This window comes from Diabrotica virgifera, chromosome 10 (assembly GCF_917563875.1).
Source record: "Diabrotica virgifera virgifera chromosome 10, PGI_DIABVI_V3a".
In the NCBI taxonomy this organism is placed as follows: Eukaryota; Metazoa; Arthropoda; class Insecta; order Coleoptera; family Chrysomelidae; genus Diabrotica; species Diabrotica virgifera.
This window is the reverse complement of record NC_065452.1, coordinates 45,881,018-45,894,297: the sequence shown is the minus strand read 5'-3', so window position 1 is coordinate 45,894,297 and position 13,280 is coordinate 45,881,018.

Below are 13,280 nucleotides of genomic sequence, written 5' to 3'. Positions count from 1 at the left end.
AAAAGGGACCAACTTTATTTTGAGCGTATAAGAATAAAGTTTTTTTAAAGATTTAAAAAAGTTGTAATAAGTTTTCCTCAAAAAGTGCTTCATTTTTTGGTTATTTTAGGTTGAAATATTCGATTTAGAATTTGACGAATATGAACCTGTTTTTCATTAGCTACAACTCCGCTTCTACTAGGTCTACCGACCTCATACATACACCATTTTTTTCATTTTTTTATAGTCTGTGTTTTTGCTAAGAAATTTTTTTTAAATACTTACTTTTTGAGTTATTTGCGAAAAAACGTCTGAAAACGTAAGTTTTTTGTTGAAAAATGAACATATTCACTCGCAAATAACTCGAAAAGTGTTGACTTAATAAAAAAAACTATATAGAATAAAAGTTGCTTAGAATTAATCCGTTTATCCACTTCCGGACTTATTTTAGAAGCATCTTTTTTCACCCCCGAAAAGGGCTGAAAGTAACCCCCAGGGTAAAAGCACACATCCGCACAATATCATTTGTTTTATTTGACATGTTAGCTACGTGTCTGCCAAACTTCATGTCAATGCAAGTGTTTTTTTTTTAAATGTAGAGCAAAAATCGTCAGTAAACGTACTATAAACCGTTATTTTTGCAATAATTCATTAATAACAAAGTTGTAACGTAGTTTAAGCTATCACCATTGGTGGCAGTCGATTTATCGTATAAAAATACTATGAAAAAGACTACAAACTTGCTGCAGATAGCGCATTATTTCGAGTTTTCGACGAATAAACAATTATTTTGTCATTAACAAAATAAGAACATATTTTGAGTAATCGTGACTAGTCGCATTCGATTCAACGACCAAAAATACACCAGAGAAGACCTTAAAACTATCAATTTATTTACAGGGATTCTAATAGTTCCTAAAAAATACCTAATGTTACCATAATTTGTTAATAACAATTAAACGCACCATATTTGGGTTTCCACTTCCATTGGATTCAGCGACGCAAAAAACCTATAATACCACCATCAAATCAAGGCGAGCTAAAATTTACCACGGGACACCCTATGTTGAGACTAGACTATATATTGTATATGAGTATGAATATGAATAATATAATTACCGTTTTAAAGATACACCAGAGACGATGACAGATCAAATAATAAAGTTTGTTATTGGCGGATTTAGGGGATTGGGAAATTTAGTTTGGTGGTGCCAGATGGGTAATATATCGCCATACATAATACTGTAAATCTTCATTCCTGTTTCGACTTACGGACGTTACAAATGTCCTAATATACAGGTCTCTATTTCGATTTAAACAGTCCGCAATGGAACACTCGGGCCCTTATCGATATACATGGATGTTCCATGGGGATATAAAATGAACTTCCATAATATACATATATCAATAAAGGTTATATTGGATTTTTATTAACGGATACGGCTGTAATGAAATATATAATTATTTTTACATAAAATACTGTCCTGATTTTAATTTTGAATACTCCAAAAGTTAACTACATTTTCGACTGGTTAAACTGGTTAACTGGTCATAAATAAATTATATATTTTATAGTGATGCAGTTAATTTTGTTAACATTTTGTTAATTTATCATCAGCAGCGGAGGCCTTAGGGAAAATAAAAACAGACAACCAAAAACATTTAGATGACTTTAGTGATGACACAAAAACAGCTATAGAAAAAACAAAACAATACAAAGGATGGATGAATACTAAAAATATAAAGCACCATAAAAGTTATATCCAAAAAATAGAGAGGTCAAGAGACTGATTTCTAAAGAAAAAAAAAAGAATGTGTGTATTTTGTACGCACGTAAGAAGTTATACTTCTATTATATGATTTCAACGAAATCAATATACTTTATACAGTTTATTTATATTTAATTTAAATATTGAACTAATTTTAATACTTACTACTTTCCAAAAATTTTTATTAAAACAATACCAAAAATTAAAAAAATAAATGAATAAAACACACACAAACAAATTGAAAAATGCCACAAAGAAATGATTTCTGAACAATAATTGTTGCCAAAAATTTTAACTAAATATGTATTCTCCGAAAAAAATTATATAATAATATACTTACAATCGTAAAATGTATAAAAAATAGAAAAATAATAACTTGCATTGGGATTCGAACCCGCTTCCCGTCGATCCCGCCGACCGAAAATCAAATCGCTTTCCCATTGCGCCACCTTCGCGTATCTGTCATGTGGGAACATACACCAACTGAACGTTTACACCATAAACTTTTTGACAGTTGTTTCTTACTTATATGAATTTAACCAAATTAGTTTGATTTTTGTGGAATCCAAATATTCAAATACCACAAAATATAGAGTAAGAACACGATATATTAGATGAAGATTTGTAGAAAGTTTGTTCGTAATAAAATTATGTAAATTAAAACATTAGGTACCTACTAATAGGTAAATACATTATTTTTTTACATTTTCCAAATAGGTACGAAGATATTTTTTATTAAAATACAACTGAAATATTTAGAATTACGTACCTGTGACTTTTCAAAACTATTTAAAAAGTCACTACAATTATAAACTTGCCTTTGTTTCTGTCCTCACAACAATAAAAACTAATATAATATACAACATTTTTTTACCGATAACCACGATATCTATTGAACAATTATTGACAGATCATTTCAACACCCAATCAGAGCCCGTATAACGACTAATACCATACTGTCGGTGTGCGCATGCGCCCAGGAAAATAAAAATTCACCTTCGCGTCTAAAGAAGTATAACTTAAAAAAAAAGAAGATAAGAATAGAATAAATAGAAAAAAACTTAGGTAGAGCTAGAGCTCTGCAATTTTGTATGCGCTTTCTTTTACAAGAAAGTTGAGTTCCGAAAGAACGTTTATATTTGCTTCATCGATTTTCAGAAGGCATTCGACCGAGTGCAACACGATACACTTTTCAACCGCATGCAGGCAGCAGGACTTTACCACTAAGTTATAAGACTGCTAAAATACTTATATTACAATCAAGTAGCCTCTATCCAAGTTGGATATAGTCGTTCTGAAAAACTACCCATCAAATATAGAGGGCGACATGGTTGTGTTTGCCACCCAGTCTCTTTAATCTGTACTCTGAAAAAATCTTTAGGGAGGCTGTGGACGACAGACAAGAGGGAGTAAGACTGGGCGGAGAAGTAATCAACAATATCAGATACGCTGACGACACAGCCATTTTTGCAGAAAATTTAAATCCCCAAACATTAGTAAATCTAGTCACTGAAGCAAGTTACCGCAGAGGTCTAAAAATCAATATTTCAAAGACAAAGTGGATGGCAATTGGAAGAGTCGGAGAGATGTAACAATAAATATTTCAAAAACAAAGTTGATGGCAGTGGAAAAGATTAATGTAGATCAAGCTGTGCTTTCTCTTGATAGAGAGGATATAGATCCGGTAAACCATTTTAAATACCTTGACAGTTGATTAAATGTAAATTGCGACTGTGATGAAAAGAAAATAACCAGGATCTAAATATCACGTAAGGCTTTTATGATCTGGAAACCAGTTTTATGTAACCGAAGCCTGTAGATGAATATTCGCAAAAAGGTTCTGAAATGTTATGTGAGGTCTATATTATTGTATGGTTGTGAAACATCATCATCATCATCATCTTGGTGCTACAGCCCTTAGAGGGCCTCGACCTTCTCAAGCTTTCTACGCCATTCTGTTCTGTCCCTTGCTTGCATTTTCCAGTTGCCGACTCCGATCTTCTCGGCCTGTGTTACCCCGTCCATCCACCTCAGCTTTGGTCTACCCCGTCTTCTCCCCCGTCATGTTGTGAAACATGGACGTTAAAAACCACAATGCTAAATAAATTAGAAGCATTCGAATTGTGGTGCTCTCGACGAATCCCAAAGGTATCGTGGGTTGCGTATACTTCTACTGAATATGTTCTCCAAATGATGAATTCAGAACGTCTGCTCACAAACATCACAAAGAGGAGAAAATAGAATAAACTAAAAAGGAAAGAGTTCCCCTCATTGGCTGTATACCATAATCTAAAATTACTAAGGAAGCAAAAATCTTCTCTTGTAGGTAGATGTTATATAATTTATTAAAATTTTCTAAAAAAGATCCAAGTTGGACTTAACATCACTAGTACAAAACAAACGTTTTCGGACTAATCAGTCTATCATCAGGTTAAAAACCTAAAATAAATAAACCACTGTATAAAAAGGCACAGTTCAAATTTTGACTGTTAAAAAGTTAGGAAAAATTAAAACATGTGGTTACTTACTTCATATCCAAAGTAGTTGGAACTAGCTACAGAGGTAGGTCGAATGACCTTACCACTATAAAAATTAAGCAATTTCGGCGACATCGATGGCGACAATAAGTCGATGTTATATAAGAATACAATGTAATTAGACTATACTAGAGTCTTCATCTTGGCTTCAAACTGACAGACTGTAATTTGACATTGAAAGAATTTTGACAAGACCTTCTAGATAGGGAATTTTATGTATATACAGTTATTTTGTATTGTAAAAATGCAAAAAATTCTAAATGATTGAATTTAGTTATCTATTAAATAAATGAATGAGAATGTAACAGTGTAAATTAATAATAACATAGAATTTTTTATGATAATTATATGACTATTAGAAGCGAACATTTTGCCAACAAGGTAATGACGTCACTTGTTCGAAAAGAAGAAAAGAATAAAGAAAAACTGAAGAAAATTAAAAGAAAATATATTAAATGGTGAATATAAGGTAGAAGTATTATTGCTTAAATATGAAGTTTGACTGTTATACTATGCAATTTCGGTTCATTAAAAAAAAACAGAAAGAGTAGAATGAAGAGTATATATTACCGGTTGCCTGAATTTATGTAAATTTAAAGGGAAATGAAAACAAAATTTAGAGTAAGTTAATATGGTGTGAAGTAAATTAGAATAAAATACCGAATGGTTGTATAATTTATATGAAAATAAAATTAAAAGATTAAAGTTAGTTTAAAAATGACAGAAATGGGTAAAATGATGATGTAAAACTGGTTGACTGAATTTATGTAAATTGAAAGGGAAATATAAAAACAACAATAAGAGTAAGTTGATATGGTCTGAAGTAAATGAGAATAAGGTACCAAATGGTTGTATGATTTATATGAAAATAAAATTAAAAATTAAAAAGAGAGGAAATAGAATAAGGTTGAAAAGAAAGGCAGAAATGTTTCATTATAAAATAAAACAAATCATGTCAACCTTGAATTACTGGTTGTCTAAATTGAACAGAAATAAAAATAATAAGCAAGAAAAGAAAATAAAGTAAAGTTATAAAAGAGAATGAGTACATTATGTGGTCAATAGACCAACTGAGACATATGTACCTAAGATTACCTCCACAAAGGATAGAAGGCACGCAAAGGCACACACATATCCGCCAGCCCAATGATCACAAATAATAATCATGACAAATTGACAAATTTGACCTTTGGATTAAATTAAGGTGATAGTGTAATAAAAATATAGTGAAGTAAGGTCTTGCAAAGATTCAGAAATTAAATTGATAGAATAGGTCAAGTTATTATGTATAACATAGCTAATATAAAGCGGAATGAGTATGTTTGTGGTCAATAGACCAACCAAGGCATATGTGCCTGAACCTACCTCCACAAGAGATAGAAGGCACATAAAGGCACAAACATATCCGTCAGCCCAATGATCACAAACACTAATAATGACTATGGGATAATTTGGGCTTAGGTGAACTAAAGGGTTGTTTATTAGAAGGATCCAATCACCACCAGCAACAAAGCTTCAACCAAAACCTGTATATAATCAAAATAGAAAGTTGAGAAAAATTGGTTGAGAAAACTGTATTGCAAATTAATGGAGGATTTGTGAAATGATTTATTGCAATCACATGTAAAGATAAGGTAATCGTTGTACATATTGGAGAATGTGTACAACGATTACCTTATCGAGAAAAACAGAATACTTCAGCCATATAATTAGAGGTCCTAAATACAATCTACTTCGCCTTATAATACAAGGAAAAGTAAAGGGACAGAGATGGATTGGTCGAATGAAACTTTTATGGTTGCGTAATACAAATTAGACAATGGTTTTACGGTAGAATAATTATTTCATAAGATAGAGAAAGGTTTCAGGAACTTGTAGACATGATGATGGCCAACGTCTGAATACGGACACGGCACCTAAAGAAGAAGCAAAAGCCTAAGAACAAATAACATAGAAAGAACTGGGATACAATTTATCATAGAAGAGCAATGGGAAGAGTATTATCAACAGCTATTGACTGAGGACAGGCCGAGGTTCATAATGCCACATGTAAAAAACAAAAATACAGTCCACCAAGACGAAATTCCACTTATAGGAGTCACCTTAAAATAGATAAAGATGCCATAAAAAGCAGCCTTAAAAGCAACAGATTTCCTGGGCCCGGTAAAATAACTCCAAAATTGATTGAATATGGCCCTGACAAATTGCATAGCATGATTCAACGAATGTGTGAAAGAGACAAGCCCCAATAGAGACAAGCACCAAGTGAGTGGACCCAAGCCTATATAATATCAATCTTTAAAAAAGGGAATCGCAATAAGTCCGAAAATTACAGAGGCATCAGTGTAATATCAACTATGGGTAGACTATACGGTAAATTGAATAAACTAAAACTAGAAGAAAACATCCAAAGCAAAATAGTCGAAGATCAAGCGGCTTTTACAGCTGGCAGGTTTTGTCTAGATCATACATATTATACGGTACAGCAATTAACTGCAAAGAAGTTAGCTAAGAACAGATCAGTCCATTTAGCAGTCATCGATATCAAGAAGGCATACGACTACATCCTAAGGGAGAAATGATGCAAATCCATGTAAGAAATTAACATAAAAACAGACTTATACAAGAGCAATAAACTTGTCCGAAAACAACTTGGTGGCTGTGAAAGTGAAAAATAAAATAGGACACAAATTCTAAACAACCAAAGGACTACAAGTCTGCTCTACGTCAACAATACTTCTTCTTCTTCATTCTTGTATTTAGGCTTTAAAGCCTGCTTCTTCTTCAATATTAGCCTCCTAAATTGTTTAATTTATAGCACCATCTTTTTCTTTGTCTACCAAGATCTTCTTATGTTTTCGCTTCTCTCCCTATCCAACAGACTTTTCTCTGATATTCGTCGGAGTATTTTCATCTCTGTTATTTCTAGTAGTCGTCTCGTTTTAGATGTATCAGGTCTTGTCTCCAACGTGTATGTCAATATATGTCTAATTGCCGCTTTGTAGATTCTTGCTTTTGTGTCTTGTCTTAGGTGTTTGTTCTTCCAGATTGTGTCATTAAGAGATACCGCCGCTTTACTTGCTTTTAAGTTTTGTTATCGTTCTTCCTCTTCAACATCTCCGTAACTGGTTATATGTATTCCCAGATATCTAAAACTTGCTTCCTGCTTTATTATTTTCCCACAAATTTCGATTTTACATCGTAGTGGGTATTTAGTTGTTGTCATACATTTGGTTTTTTGTGCTGATATTATCATATTGTATTTTTTACCTGTTGTATTGAATATGTGTGTTAATCATTGGAGATCGTCTTCTGTCTCGGCGATTAATGGGGCGTCGTCTGCATAACATAATATTTGGATTTATTTGTTCCCCATTGTGTAACCATGACCTTTACGTACTGCTTCTATTATTTCGTCCATTATTATATTAAAGAGAAATGGGCTAACGAGTCACCTTGTCTGACTCCGCTTTGTACTGGTATAAACTGTGTTATTTTTTCCATTTATCTTTGCCTGTATTCGATTATGGAAGTAGATGTTTCCGATGGCTTGTATAATATTGATTGGTATGTTTCTTCTATAGAGTAAGTGTAAGACGTCTTCGACTTGGATGCGATCGACAGCCTTTGTCAGGTCTATAAAACAAAAGTATTTAAAATATTTCTAGAAATGGTACTAAGATCTTGGAAAATAATGGTCAGAGGAATGGGTATACTTCAGGGACGAATAACAGTACAAATTTAGCTTCGCTGATGACCAGGTATTAATGACGCAAGATGAAGAAGACCTCTCCGACGTGATTAAAAAACTCACAGAAGAATACTTAAACAATGGACTAAAATCAACTTTAATAAGACAGAGTACATGGTAACGGGTTTGGATGACGCCCCGGATCTCGAAATCTCAGATGCCCAAAAAATTAAGAGTTCCAAAACCTTCCCTAGGCTCCACTATTTCTAGAGACAGCACTAGAAGTGAAGATATAAAGAACATGCTAGGTCAAACGAGAGACTGCACAACACAACTAAATGGAGTATTATAAGACACACATAATATAACAGACCACGAAAGAAAGAATCTTTAACACCTTAGTAAGAAGTATTATGACGCATGAAGCAGAAAACTAGATAGTCAACAAAATAGACCGGAACAAAATATTAGCTACCGAAATGGAGTTTTGGAGAAGATGCAGTAGGGTCACGAGGGCAGACCGAATCCAAAATAAAGAGATAAGAAGAAGAACGTCACTCGAACAAGACGTTATTACCTACATCGAACAAAACTGTCTTATATGGTATGGTCATGTCAGAAGGGCACCACCCGATAGATGGATAATTAAAGTTACTGACTGGAGACCGATAAGAAGACGCAAACGAGGAAGACCCAGAAAATCGTTGCGGGACGAAGTTGATTAAGCTATGGAAAGGAGAAATCTGAAGAAGGCAGCTGAAACAAGGATGAATAACTGATAGCTTGAGGTTACAGAGAATTTTACGCATGTTCATGAAACCAGACCTTGCTATTTCAATACGTCTTCTAATTTATTTTGAGTGGTCTTTACTCCATCTAATTTACTTACCGTTGCACGTCATCCGCGTCATAGCCCGTGACGTCACATGATACCAACACGAAATATTTAGGCGGTAGGTATGTTCTTTTTTAGAATCCTTTTGCCGAGTACACTGGAATTACAGCCACTAGACATATTTTATTATATACGAGTAGAAATAATATTTGAAGATTTCTGTTAATTCAAAATGAAGTAAAAGTCAGACTTACTCTCAATCTTTATTATAACTTCCGACGACCGGTTTCGCTCTTTAAAATTTGTAGAGCATCTTCAGGTCAAAGGTAACAAGTTACAAAATGCTACAAATAAAAACCAGAATTAGCACATTGTCTGGTTGTAAAAGATGCTAAAGATCCATATGATCAAGCCAATGTTGAATAACATACATAAAAGTAGCGAAATAGCATACCAATGCACATGCAAGCATTCATGGGGGTGGTAGTACAAAACTTCCCCTAAACGCAACAACATGCGCAGTAGTATGCTATATAATCATGCAATCATAACGTGTCGTACTTACATTCGGATACAAGGTGCTATCAACTCGGTTTTCATTATCATGATGTTTCTTTTAAAGTTATGTTAACGGAATATGGTGGAATAGACGGACGATGCAGCAAAGGTAAACAAATCTATGGGACTTAGGAGTTCTTGAGGGTGATGAGATAGTTGGCGTAAGTTAACCAGCAAATCTATGTCTGTTATTATGTTTGTTTAAATCAAATTAGTGAATGACTATTTACAATTTTACAATTTTTAATGTGTGTTGATTTTAAAGATTTTATTTTTATTTTATTTTAATTTTAATTTTAATTTTATCTATATTTATATATATTAAAGAATTCTATTTATTATTAATGTAAGATTGACAACGTTTGGATCGTAAATGTATTGAGTAATTATTGTGTATGTTAGAACTTGATTGTGCAGTTGCAAACTGATTATTTTAAGGTCAAAACCAGATCTGTGACGTGTACTGCTCGTGTGGGACTATTGTTCTAATAAGAGTAGGGTGATCGAAAGCTTTTTAATTGTAGTTAAAATGCCATATCGGCAGTCATATAATAAATAGCAATACAAAGTAAAAAGGTGGATTTCAATTAAAATTTAAAACAGCAATATAGGTAAACAAAACATTCCAAATTTAAGGGTGGTACATTGCTGTTTTAAATTTTAATTGAAATCCACCTTTTTACTTTGTATTGCTATTTATTATATGACTGCCGATATGGCATTTTAACTACAATTAAAAAGCTTTCGATCACCCTACTCTTATTAGAACAATAGTCCCACACGAGCAGTACACGTCACAGATCTGGTTTTGACCTTAAAATAATCAGTTTGCAACTGCACAATCAAGTTCTAACATACACAATAATTACTCAATACATTTACGATCCAAACGTTGTCAATCTTACATTAATAATAAATAGAATTCTTTAATATATATATAAATATAGATAAAATTAAAATTAAAATTAAAATAAAATAAAAATAAAATCTTTAAAATCAACACACATTAAAAATTGTAAAATTGTAAATAAGTCATTCACTAATTTGATTTACACAAACATAATAACAGACATAGATTTGCTGGTTAACTTACGCCAACTATCTCATCACCCTCAAGAACTCCTAAGTCCCATAGATTTGTTTACCTTTGCTGCATCGTCCGTCTATTCCACCATATTCCGTTAACATAACTTTAAAAGAAACATCATGATAATGAAAACTGAGTTGATAGCACCTTGTATCCGAATGTAAGTACGACACGTTATGATTGCAAGATTATATAGCATACTACTGCGCATGTTGTTGCGTTTAGGGGAAGTTTTGTACTACCACCCCCATGAATGCTTGCATGTGGATTGGTATGCTATTTCGCTACTTTTATGTATGTTATTCAACATTGGCTTGATCATATGGATCTTTAGCATCTTTTACAACCAGACAATGTGCTAATTCTGGTTTTTATTTGTAGCATTTTGTAACTTGTTACCTTTGACCTGAAGATGCTCTACAAATTTTAAAGAGCGAAACCGGTCGTCGGAAGTTATAATAAAGATTGAGAGTAAGTCTGACTTTTATTTCATTTAAAATGAACTCTCACATGCAACCCATTCAAGATTTCTATTAATGTTGACTTAAAGAAATACACAATAATATATTTCGTTTAATTTGTATAAACGGATTATAAAGCGATTTTATGAAGCGCATTTGTTCGGAATACACTGTAACTGTAATCGAACGAAGGTGACATTTTGGCATAAATTGGTAACATTTATTTGAAAGTTACGGCATTGACACTTTAGATTTGTTTTTATTCTTTACTATAAGTATTTGTTTTATTATATTTATTGTTTTTATTATTTACTTTAAGGTAAGAGTATAACTTAATTCTAGTTTTCTATTTCTAATGTTTTCATTTATTTACATTGAATATTAATTTTTTTGTTGTATAATCCAAGTTTGCAATAATTATGTGATCAATTTGATTTAAAATTGATTCAGGATTTTTTTATACTTTGGCAACAATGTCAACTTAGATCTCTGACATAGATAATGACGTGTAACGGTAAGTAAATTAGACAAACTGTAGCTGACTATTTAGCTCTCTGCCCAGGTATATTCAGCTTTGGAAACTCTGAAGGGTAATACCATTTATTTGTATGTTGGGCATAACTTGTTCATAGGGGTTCTTGTGGAATACCATGATTTTGGTTTTGAAAAAGTAATGTCCAAGCCCAGCCTGTGACTTTCTTCTGATAATATGTTTTTGTAATGAACGCCACAGTGGCGAGGATCGGCGACAGTGGCTGACGATAGCGATCCTCGCCACCGTGGCGTCCATTACAAAATCATTGGGCTACAAAATCGCCTGTTTAAGACACTTTTTGGATCCACAGAGTAGCGCTGCAGATTTGTTCGTCTGTTTTTGCGCTTATCGTAAATTCGGTTATAAATTATTCGCATAAAAATCTTAGCGGCATTACTCATTAGTGATACAGTTCGATGGTTTTCACATTTCGTTGCTTTATATTTTTTTATGAACAGCTACAATAGGTGTGAATGTTAGCTAGTCATGTGGTAGAGCGCCATGTTCATATTATATAATGTTAAAAAGGTAGGTTAATTTCCCGACATCATTATCACTTAGGTGTTTAAAATGTTCGGCTGTTGTTGCACCGAGAGAACAATTTCTTTTCTCCTAAAACACCGATTTCTTTGAGCAATATTTCTTAAAAGTTAACATATCCTATTAACTTAAACATACCGGTTCACATATAAAGAAACGAGTTTTTTAAACACAACTCAATAATTTCTTACAGATAATTTCTTCAATACTAAGAAATACATTAATGGTTAAATTTAATTTACTCATCCTAAAGTTTTTATTTCTTAAATTGAAAACTACAAATATTTTGCAGTATAAGAAATATAATGTTAAGTTAATCCATATTTATATTTGTGAACAAGAAATTTTCTTGCAATCAAATAAATATTTTAAAACACAAGAAATAATTCTTCAGAAATACCCTCTGTAGTAACTGTGGTTATAAAATAAAAACTTTGTCATTAATGACGAAATGTTACTTGCAAAGAGATTTTCTTTCACAAAAGAATTGCGCAGATTAACTATTTATGATCTAGTTGTCAGTGTTTGTCAAGATGGCGTGATATGTTCATGTTCATATAGATGGATGTTGGATTTATTGGTGTACTTTAAAAATACTTGTAGAACTTCATACATGTAAGTACCTTTTTAAAAATGTGTATACTTATGTATCAACTATAATAGGTTTCTTGAATGTATCGTATTCTATAAAAATATACAATACAACGCTATATCAAACATGGCGGTGCAACGCTGAGGATTTTTTCTGTTAATTTATTTGAGATAAAGAAATCAGTTACTCTAAAAGAAATATATGTTTATGGTTAAGAAATGTTATTGCCGAAAACCGTGAATTAGTTAAAATATATTAAATGACTTAGATGTAAACTAATAATACTTTCCCGTAATAAAATTTCTTAATGATTAGGTATGCTGTCTCTTTTAGATTATAAAAATTAAGAAAATTACATATTATTATGTCTGCTTCAATGTTTTACATTGGTTGTATTTTCCCTCTTGTTTTAGCTAAACAATGGTAATTGTGTGACTTAATATTATACAGATAAATAATTAATATTTCATTAACAAAAAGAAAAAAATAAACAAAGATGTGTAGGTTAAATAATGCTATGTTTGAACTAAATATGATTGATTATTATTAGTATTAATAGTTCTTATGTGGGGCCGTGTATTTGTTTTTTGTTATTTCCTAAATTTGTCAAAATAAATATCTATATCTTTATAAAAAAAAATTATTAAAGTAAGTTTACTCTTTCTACATAACGATTTTGTTTTAGTGAATTGCTGA